Genomic DNA, 8552 nt, shown 5'->3' with positions numbered 1-8552 from the left:
GAACAATGTATGTTTTGAACAAACTAAATGCGGGCCCATAGAATTAAATTTAAATGAGTCTGTTATCATATGGGATTAAAAAACATGTTAAGAAGTGTTGTGGGTTTTGTGATGAATTATACAAAATAAAGTTATGGTGAATAAGAAAGCGTGCAAGTCCTCCACCATGCATACAGCACTGTCAAATGTCATCTGCATGGGGCAGGCTGTATTAGACTCTCAAACATCATACAATGTATAAGATACTGATATCTAAATTCTGATCACTGACATGCAAGTGAACTCCAAGGCCCAATATTACTGAGCGCTGCTAAGCCATAATGTACTTTATGGACCATTCACATGCATGGGTGGTAAGTTGAGCTTCGTAAACATGGCTGTTTTGGTTTTTCCGCTTTTTATGGATATCTCTAACATTTTAGCATGCTACATTAAGCAGCTTGAACATCCAAGTCTTAGTACAGGAAGTAAAAGAGCCTATTCAAAAACATCTGCAAACCAGACATAATTGGGTTATATATTCAACGCTGCGTACATAACCATATTGTGTGTGGTTTGCAGCCTCAGGACTGCAGGAGTATATCAACTTGTGCTGCATAGAAGAGTAAAGGGAGAGGGAGGTAAGCTGGAGGGCTTCAAAAGGTTTTCCCATTCGAAATGTGAAGATTTCCATTTGAATTTTCCAATAAAAAAATAAATAAGTCCTAGAACAAGAAGTCAGGCTCCAAAACTGGAGAGGGGAAAAGTTAAGAATCAACGTGAGAAGAGTTTTCACTCCTGACAGCAGAGGACACATGGACCCACCTCTCAGCATGAACATAATGGAAATTAAACATGTCCTGCCGTAGGAAAGTGCTCACCTGCCGCATTATGGATTTCCATCTACATCAGAACAAGTGTCTTCTTAAGAAAAGAATGAAGCTCAATAAACTCTGAACAGATGTTACCCAGTTGGCCAGAAAGATGGAAGCTGTCTACTGTTTGTTTGGGGTTTTCATTCCAGGTTTTCAAAATATGTAACCCCTTTATTTGCCAGAGGTGGCAAACAATTCATAAAACCAAATACTCTACTTGAGAAAAAAAATACATTTAGCTTTTGACGCTTCTTTTTCTATACTACAGAAATAAATGTTCTCTTTCTAGATTTTGTTAGTGACAACATATTATTGGGTCTTCTACCAGTAGGAAACCTTGACAAGTTTCAATTCACGTACTCAAAATAAACGGTCTTTAATCGTATTCCAGTAGATATCATTTATCAAATGGATGTGTATTTCACTCCATTATATCCATGTCATGAAATGTCACCGTGTTATACGCACTGCAGCAAAGTGAAATCTATTTAAATGTTTTCCACACAGGGAGCCACTGATTTCATCCTCATGCCAAACAGAAAAGATTGACATTAATATAATTGAATAAGTATATTATGTTTAATGGGGGAAAAAACGCCTTTAATTTCACAAATATACATACATTTCCACTCACTGCATACACAGGAACCTCAACAGCAATAATTGTTCAAACGTATCTAATCATGAGAATTGTGTTTAGGGAATGACCAAACGACGGTTAATGATCCATTTTAGGTTCCTTCACACAACACTTTATTATTCTTTATATAGGAATAGTTTTAAATATAATTTGTATTAGAGGCAAAAGGTGAACAGTTAGGGTCACAGTGTGTAATTGAACCGTAGTTATCTGGGTAATTTTTGGGACCGATATGTTATGTATGTTCCTTTTTTCTCATAGCAGCAGAAATGCTATACAATAATTATAGCTAAAATAATAAGTATTACTATACCATGATTCAGTAATGAACCAGAAAAGAAATAACTGATCACAATTAAGACTCACACGTGGGGTAGATTATGGTTCTCTAGCTCCTGTTACAAAACATAACAATAAAAACTTTATTTCATATAGGCCTTTTCTCCCAATGGAACACAAAGCGCGTCACAATGACAGTATAGTGCGCGGTACGCAGCACAAAGGAGTTTTACAGTCACAGCCCCTGTCCAGATAAGCTCACAATCTATGATTTTGGTGCCTGATGCACAGGGAGATGAAGTGACCCAAGGTCACAAGTAGCTGACACCGGGAATTGAATCAGGTTCCCCTGCTTGTCATTGTCATTGTTTACAGAGTCAGTGTCTTTACTCACTGAGCCACTCTTTCTCCCTTAGCACTGTAACTTTCACCACTCAAAACAGAAATGCCTCCAATTTTCACTGTTGATATTTCTTACTGAATTTAAAACATGGGGCCTCCGGGTTTCCGAGACACTTACAGTTTTAGTTGCCAGTGTTGTTGCTGTAAATTTAAAGATGGCTTCTGGTATTGTCCAGTGATGATTGTAGGATTTGGTTGGTCATTTTGATTTTCTAATTGGGAGCTGAAGCACCAGTATCTAAAACTGTAAGTATCACAGGAACTAGAGGGATGCGGAGGGGCTGGAGCTAAAAATAGCCCAATTCAGCTCCAGGGGACAATTCACCTTAAAATGTTTAAAAATATTAAGTGAAAAGAAAAAACAAGTAGACAAGATTGCTGCTTAATTGAAGAATAAAAGACTTAAGTTGTGTGAAGTAGTATTGGTCAAGTGAAGGGAAAGTGGAACACCTGCAATGTGAAAATACAGTTTCCAAAGTTACCAACACAGTGAGTACTTACTGTAGTATCCGAGCGTCGTGGTCCACATATGTAGAAATACAGTAGGTGAATTTTTGTAACCACTACCGGGGACGCACTGCTCTCTACAATTTTGGATTTCTTCAGCTTCTCTTTAGTGAATTAACTCTCCATCCTAGTTTTGCTGTTTGATTCCTCTGGTCCACTTGTCTGTGTATCCACTTCACTCTATATGAATGTAACAGGGTATGTCCCATAGTACCTATCTTCCCCCTGTTATATCTGTTATGTAAGTCCTGTTAGCTACAGGCAGTAACAGGTTAAGATCTGTGGGCTCTTGATCCCCCCCTTATGCCCCTCTTGTGAGTGATGGACGTAAGGTGGTGACTCATGACCTGTGTAAGCCTATCAGGGATAGGTACAATCCATGAGCCAGCCCCTTCCAGAGTCTTCCAGGAGGGTGTGGAAGGTTAGCCTGAGTCTGCTTCCTGCACCAGTGAAGAGAGGAAGAAAGATCTATGAGTCTCTCCCATGGCAGGGATGAGCGTGCTCCCCCTCAGTCCTTGGACTGAGGAAACATCAGGCTCAGCCACTAGGGCCTGTAACACCAGGGCCTGCACCATCTAGAAGTGTGGTACTTCCAAGACCTTGCACCACTGCAGGGAGACCTGCAGTGGCTGCTACCATGCATACCAATAAAGACCCTTGTTCACTATACACTCCTGTCTGAGTATCAGTCCTTGGGCAGGAGGGAGAAGAACGCAGTAGTGGGGGCTGATTTCTGGATACCCTGGGACCCACTACAGCTGGAGGCGCTGACACCAGAGAAAGAACTACAGAGAACAAGAACCTAAGCCTGTCCAAGTCTCTACTTTACTGCAGACAGCTCAGTATCTACTGCTCCAAACAGGCATTGCACCACACACACACGTTGCATAGGCTGTGCAATCTCCCAGAGGGGGGGGGGGGGGGGGGGAAACAGTGCTATATGAACAAAAACAGACTGCGAGAAAAAAGATGTACTATTTAAAATATTAATTTATTTCAACTGATTAAAAACATAGTGTAATTCTGACTCTGAATAGTATAGCTCCTCCAATTTGTCATGGCCAGATAGCCATAGGTAGTGCTCAGAATTAGGCGGTCAAGTGTATAACATTGAAACTATCAACCATTCATGGAAATTGTAGAAACCACATTTGCGTTTCAGACCAGTTCAGTTTTAAATATATGCTCCTTGCACTGAATTTATCTTGATACATGAATAAAATGTATTTGTGTGCTGCTTGTTTTGGAAATGCCAAACCTTTAAGTTACCAAATTTTATTCTAACATTTCAGCATGCATAATATCTATGCTACTGCATGTTCTGCAAATGTAATAAGAGGCAATACAGGGCTATTACGGGTCCTTCGCAGGAATGGTGTTGCTTATTTTCACATCCAATTTTATTCACTAGTCCCACACAAATACTAATTGATGTGTTCTCTCTTATTGAACTTAATTGGATAATGTTAAAGCAGCATTACCTTCAAAATCCTATGTGTATTTTATTTTAAATAAATCATTTGTGTAGTATTAGATAATGGCGTAGCGTAGGAGGATCCAATGCGCACTCACATCCAGATAATATTATTCAGAACATACAGTATTATCTGTATGTGAGTGCGCATTGTATCCTCCTACTCTACGCCATTTCCAGTGGTTGAAGAACCCACATATCACTCTCTGCTGCACCCATCAACATCTGTTATATCTTTATTCGAGACTATAAGTATCCTTTATTTATATACACAGTATTTTTTTGCGCTCGTTTCCCTTTTTCACTCATAGTATTAGATAAAACCTACTGCATTGTTTTTATTCTCTCTCCCCCCCACACACACACATGCCCTTTTATTATGATTTTGAATGTGTTAAGCTTCCTTGGGTTGCAACCATTTAGGAAGCCCCCCAACACTTCCTTTTTTGAAATACTGTAGGAAGCCATATTGGGTGCTCTTGGATGCAGGATCTTTGATGATTGATCAAGGGGGAACGGATCGACCAGCAGCTTATAAAATTAATTTGCCTTAAAGGCAAGGAACTGCTGCATTTATTAAAACAAACAATATATATTTTTAAATGGCAAGACCCAATCCCGCTTTAAATACATACAACAAATAAGCAAATATAGTCTCAATCATTAAGACAGTGAACCTCAGCACGTATGCAATGTCTCTTAGGACCCTTGTCAGTAGACTCCATCAAATACAGCAGATTCAAAGGAGGATACAACATTGTGATAAGACCAGTGATAAAAAAAAAAGCAGTGATAAAACCATAGAAGTGATCAAATCTGGGATATCTCTCTATTTTGGAGGAAAGGTCTCACGGCTGACATAAACATGCACACTCATTTACTCCATCTCTTTCTCTCCCTCTCATCTGGTTTCTTTCACTCCCCATTCTCTCTCGCACACACGCTCCTCTTATAAGTCTGACATACAATTTTCACACAAAACTAAATTGCTCCATTTTGGTGGAAAAGCATTGTGGGATTTTCCAGACCTTTTTATAGACACTTTTATAGGAGATTTGCCTCATGCACAGATGGTTTGCTTTATTCATAATTCTTTAAGCAGATTTTTAGTTCTTTTTAAGATTTTCACTTCTTTGGGTTCTTGTTTCTTGACTATTTTTCACTTCTTTGGGCAGCTACTCAGTTTAAAATAAAAACAACAACTTTTGTTAACTTCTTTAAGCAGCTTCTCTGTTTTTTTGTTCTCATTTTTGGCTTCTTTGGGGTTTTACTCACGTCTGGTCAACTATTTTAAAGGTCTTTAAAAATTGTAGTGATAGCTGAACAGTTCACATAGTAAAAAAACGCTTCTTGATCTATATTGAATACAGAAAGAATATCTAATTTTGAGAATGAAGCTAATTTGCATGCTATTTTACATTTTGGCTGAAGAGACATTCTCAAATGTTTTCGAGCAGCTTCAGTTGCCTCTCCACCCTTTATTGAATAGGGAGAAGAGGGCCTTGCATCTTTTTTTGCAATGAATGTGAAAAAATGTCTCCTCCAAGCCTAATATTATTATTATCATTTATTTGTGAAGCACCAACATATTCCGCAGTGCGGTACAATGGGGTACAGAGTTATGAATATGACATAAACAGTTACATACAAGTGAGGACCAACATGCACAAACAGTTACAAAAAGGTAATAAGGGCTCTGCTCGTGGAGCTTACACTCTAGAGGGGATGAGGGACAATGTTGAAACAAGAAGGTAAGGTGACTGCTCATTTTTTTTGGGGGGGGGGGGTGTTACATAGAGTGGAGATTGGTCCAGGTCCAGCCACACAGCTGGTCCCAATGGGGTTGGAGGGGGAGGGGGAGGGGAGTTGTAATACAACGATGCCAAGGCACCCAGGTCACAGTCTGGAAGTATAGTTCATAGAGGACCAGCACATCTAGACTATATGAATAAGCAACAGTTATTGTACGGAAATCAACGTTTATGAAGATAAAAACTGTAAGATTATTTTATCACCCGCAGAGGGCTACAGGAATAAAAAATGTACTTTTCTTGTAGTAAGTATTCTTCCCTATTGGCCATTTAGTCTGTACTACACTGAATTTGAGTCGTATGAATTACGTGTTTTACAGAATCTACCAAAAGCGTGTTCTGTGCAAGCATAATGTGTAGCCAAACATTACAACAATATAACTAATGAGTATTGCAGGTGTGATTTCCCTATTGCTCTGAAGTACAGAACCAGAATAGAATCTATGGCCTGTGTTTGGCCATACAATAATGTTTGCAAATGCAAAGGCAACATTTGGTTAGTGTAAGAGCAGTTCACAGGACATACATACAGTGGGTGCTGTAAGTTTCCAGTTTTGCTTGCAGAAAACATCATACCAATTTACATTTTTTCCAGCTGCTCAACCCGAAGAAACTCTTGCGCACACCACACAACACATACAAATTGGTTTTAAACACTGGCACACGGACACACACTAACTTGCTATCCTTCGGTGTGTTCAACAAAATCAATTATAACAATATTTTATACATACAGTAGCCCATATTATATGAATGGTGCCGTGTATTGCAGAAAGACAGAATATATATAGGAGTCAATTTATAAAGTCATTTTGGTACACAACTGTCATTTTCATCCTGCATCTATGTACCAAAGTACCTTGATCACGTTTTTCCCCATCTGTCCCAGCCTGCGACTTGTGGAGAACCAGTAGGAGGAGTTACATGGTGCCCATATTATAATGACATGTATCACATTCTGCATCACGGTGTTATTGGTCTTCCCTTATTATCTGCCCACAAAAATCTGCCATATCTTAAAGCAGAGAAAATGTAACATTTAACATCAGATCTATGAAACAGTTTTTCAATATGACACAACTCAGCTCCAAAATATGAAGACGTGCATCAAAACGCACTTTTTTTTCTGCGTTGACTTATATGGATAAAATCTGCTGTATTGCAAATGGCTTTTTTTGGTGCAAAATTGCGCACAGAATCCAGTTTAAAATTGTGCTTGTGTGCTTCTATCTATTAACCTGAAATGTCTCAATCTGCGTCACAGAAATGGACAATGCTACGCGTACAGATGTAAATGGTATGTACTATAACAATGTGTCTAGGCACCAAAAGAAAGGAGAAAGTGCATCAAAATCGCCCACCAAGTTTAACTTGGCATAAACTCTAAAAAGCCTGGTCATATTGTTATCGCATATTTAAGTTGCTTTGGATCAAGCAAAATAGTATTTGATGCACCACTGATGGTTTATTATATAGGTTAACAAAATGAATTATTTTCACAGTATGGTTGTTAGAAATAATATTACACTCATAATTAATAATTACCAATTCTAGTTATACATTAAAAATGCACAACTGTATTTTCATTGAAATTGTAGCAATCTGGTATTCAACATGAAACAATGCATCAACTTTCATTTCAAACAAGGAACTATGTGTCGCCTTCAATCAGACGACACACATTTTATGAAGATTTGTACTACTTTTAGCACTAACATTTCGACGCACACAAAAAAATCAAATGTGATCTTAGTACATGGGCCGTATACACCCATAAGCACTTGTTTTGTGGCATATGTCTCAGGGCAAAATCGGTGCAATTCTGCTGCAAAACTCTGCACCATATATCAATCCCCATTGAAATCAATAGCATTTTTCTATGACACATCTGGTGCACTTTGTTATCCCCCCCAAATTGCACCAATTTATCAGTGTATCAGAGAAAAACTGGTGCAATTATCCGATCCTGGAGCATGTTAATCTATTACATTACTTTGCTCCAATTTTGCCCCGTAACCACCAGTCTGCGACTGAGTGTAAGTAGTTAGTACCCAGTTTTGCAGCCAGGAGACTTTAATACGTTCTTCCTACTTACCAATTAGATTCTAAGCTCTTCGGGGCAGGGATGCCTTTTCCTAAATGTCACTTTTATGTCTGAAGCACTTCTTCCCATTATGTGTTATTTGTATTATTTGTTAGTTATATGATTATGTCATGTGTATTACTGCTGTGAATCGCTATGTACATTAATGGTGCTATATAAATAATGATATACATACATACAATAAGTAGACCCCTAATATGGCAGCCATGGCAAGTACCTTCAAAAGAGATTCTGATTGTTATAGATCTGGACTGTAGAAGGTTGCACATTTATACTCAGTATAACTATGGATTGTAGCATGCTTTCAGATGGGGAAGAAAAATACTGTATACAATGTATGATTGCTTCCGATTTCTACTGTCTTATTACACAAGCCAATCCTCAAGCCAATGCATGCTGTTTTAAACACAGTTTTTAGACAGAGGCTGGGATGAGATGCAAAGCCAGTAAACCCACTCACAGACATGTTTCAACCTTGATG

Source organism: Ascaphus truei, chromosome 6 (assembly GCF_040206685.1).
Source record: "Ascaphus truei isolate aAscTru1 chromosome 6, aAscTru1.hap1, whole genome shotgun sequence".
Classification (NCBI taxonomy): Eukaryota; Metazoa; Chordata; class Amphibia; order Anura; family Ascaphidae; genus Ascaphus; species Ascaphus truei.
Note: the sequence above shows the minus strand (reverse complement) of the source record.